Here is a 2,893-nt window from a genome sequence, read left to right on the forward strand (position 1 = left end):
AGCCTCCTGAGTAGCTGAGTAGCTGGGACTACAAACTTTTTTTTTTTAAATAGTCTTCATTTTTAATAGGTAGCTGACAGAATCAAATGTCCATTCAGAAAAGGTCTGGCTACAGGGGGATAATGGATTGGGGAGGGGCAGGAGCCCATGAGGGGAGAAGCTATTGCATCCTTCTGTTTGAGGGTCAAGGATGGCTTAGTTTTGGGTGGAGCAGTAGTGATGGGGAGAAGTGGACAGATTTGAGAAACCAGAGGGCCTAGTGATTGGATGTTGGGGGTGAGGGAGAGGAGTAGATATGAAAGCTCATAGGAAAAGCTGCTGGTATTAGAAGAGAAGGAGGAGAACAATGGTCCAGAAGTGCTGGGATATTGCATGGGCGGGGACATGGCATGTGGTCAGGCTGCAGGAATGGGCCATGGGGGAGTCCAGTGGTGGCTGCGGCTCTGGCCACGGTGGGGAACAGCCTGGAGACCTGTGTTTGCAGGGGTGGAGACACCACTCTGTACTCCTTGTCACACCTCATGACTCGAGTATCCTCTATCTGAGTGTTGGGGAAGATTTTCGGGGGCATCTGACCTGAGTTTTAAAGAATGAGTAAGGTTAGCTCAGAGGGAGTTTAGAGGAGGGAAGGTTTTCCAGGTAGGGGGAATAGACTGTGAGAAACAGTTTAGCTTGAGCAATTCAGAATTTCTAAAGAAGGGACAGGGTAGGAAAGCAAGAGAGGACACTGGGGAGGAGGCAAGAGCCAGATGACAGTAGGACAGTAGGGAGCTACTGAGGGTTGTAAGTAAAAGAGTGGCAGGGCCAGGTTTGGATTTTGGAGCAAGCACTTGAGCAGCTGCGTGAGCCTAATGAGAGCAAGAAGAGAGGCTAACAGGACTTTTAGGAGGTTGTGGGAACTCCTAACCCACAGGCAAACCAAACGAGGGCCTAACTGAGAGTGGTTTGGTGATGGAGCAGAGGGAAGGGACTGGAGAGAGACTTGGGAAGCAAAGGAGCCAGTGAGGTTGAGGAGGACCCTGGTTTCTAGATTGGCTAATGGCACAGGTAATGCCACCAGCTAAGACAGAGAACAGAAGAGTAGAAGCAGGTTGAAGAGGAAAGATGACAAGTCCAGCCTGTAGCTCATTTAATTACAGAGCCATCAGGGTGCACATTCCTAGAAGGCAACTGGGGAAAAATATGTCTGAGGTTCAGAAATGTCTGAAGTTCAGTAGAGAGGTCTGCAGAGGATAGGTGGATTTGGATATGGCTTCCTGCAGTTGCTGGTCTGGGCTACCTTGACACTCCCCTGTATATTTTTTCAGCTCTCCAATGTCTGTATGATCAATTCCCTGGGTCAAACACCCTTTCTTTACAAGACAGCTTCTGTTTTTCTGATTGAACCCTAACTGACTCAGACCCCTGGGGGAGGTAGAGGAAAAGCCTGCAAAGGAGATAGAAGGGTAAGAAGGATACCAAGAGAACTGGAGGTGAGAATGAGGACCGTGTCTCATGGAGACAGTGTAGCAGGGAGCTTCAGCAAGGAGGAAATAATGGCCTTTTAAAAATGGAGCAGACCATATGATCCAGAAATACCTCTTTAGGATTTATATACAAAAGAATTGAAAGCAGGGTCCTGAAGAAATGTTTGTACACCCATGTTTTTTTCACCATCATTCAAAATAGCCAACAGGTGGAAGCAACCCAAATGTCCATCAGTAGATGAATGAATGAACAAAATATGGCCTGTCCATACAAAGGGATATTATTCAGCCTTATAAAAGGAAGGAGGGGTGCCCATCTCATATCAGCCAGGGACAAAGCAACCCCTTGTTTATCCCAGCTTAGTTTTTGGTCTGTGCCCATGACCAGTTCATGCATTGGACACATGAAGGAAGAAAAAAAGAAGAAGAAAGAAAGGTAGGAAAGTCTAATACATTCCACAGCATGGATGAAACTTCAGGATATTATGATAAGTGAAATAACCCAGATACAAAAAGACAAATACTATGTAATTCCACTTATATGAGGTATCTAGAGGGGTCAAGTTCATAGACACAGAAAGTACAATGGTGGTTGGCAGGGGCTGGGGGAGGGGAGGGTAGGGAGTTGTTTAATGGGTGAGAGTTTCAGTTTGGGAAGATGGTTGCACAACAATGTGAATATGTATTACTTAACACCACCAAATTGTACGTCTAAAAATGGTTCAGACAGTAAATTTTATGATATGTATATTTCACCAGAACTAAAAATATAAAACTTTTTAAAAGGAGCAGAGAAGTCCAGTAAGATAAAAATTAGATGTGTCTATTAGGAGGGTGTTTTTGATCTTAGGGGCATAGTTTCAAAAGCAGTTGGAAGTGAAAGTCAGACTGTAGCGGGCTGAGAAGCAGGTGTGAGGTGAAGAAGTCACGGCTAACTTTCTTTTGAGAAGTCTGGAGAAGCAGAGAAGGAGAAGTTAGGAGCTGAAGGAGGAGAGGTTGGAGCATGTTGAGAAGCTGAAAGAAGGGAGCCAGCAGAGGAAGAGAGAGGACAGACACACAGTGGTGTGCAGGGGCAGACTCTGAGGGCAGCAGAGGAGGGTGGCATCTGGACTTGGGCGGGAGGGGTGGGAGCTTCTATGCTGGGGCAGGGAGAGCAGTAAGGAAGGGTGTGGATGTTGCTGCCTTTGTAGGTAGGAGGTTGATGGGGAGAGCAGGCGTGAAGATCTCGAAACTTCTCCATAAATAGGAGGCAATTAGAGAGAGATGCCGGGCAGAAGAAGAATCGAGGGGTGCTGGGGGCCCAAATGAGTTTGGAGATCATGGATCTGTGAGTGTTCTCTGCAAGACGGAGAAAGTTTTCTCTGGCAACTAAGTAAAGGTTGCAGATTGTAACATCAAGCCAGTCTTGGGTGTTGTTTGAGAGATGT

At 46.5% G+C, this 2,893-nt stretch overlaps 1 pseudogene; it reads left to right on the plus strand.

Annotated features, from left to right (window-relative positions):
• Positions 1 to 1,753: 1,753 nt before the first annotated feature.
• On the plus strand, positions 1,754 to 1,874 carry LOC138383556 (small nucleolar RNA SNORA48; annotated as a pseudogene).
• Positions 1,875 to 2,893: the final 1,019 nt, after the last annotated feature.

This window comes from Eulemur rufifrons, chromosome 5, assembly GCF_041146395.1.
Source record: "Eulemur rufifrons isolate Redbay chromosome 5, OSU_ERuf_1, whole genome shotgun sequence".
Classification (NCBI taxonomy): Eukaryota; Metazoa; Chordata; class Mammalia; order Primates; family Lemuridae; genus Eulemur; species Eulemur rufifrons.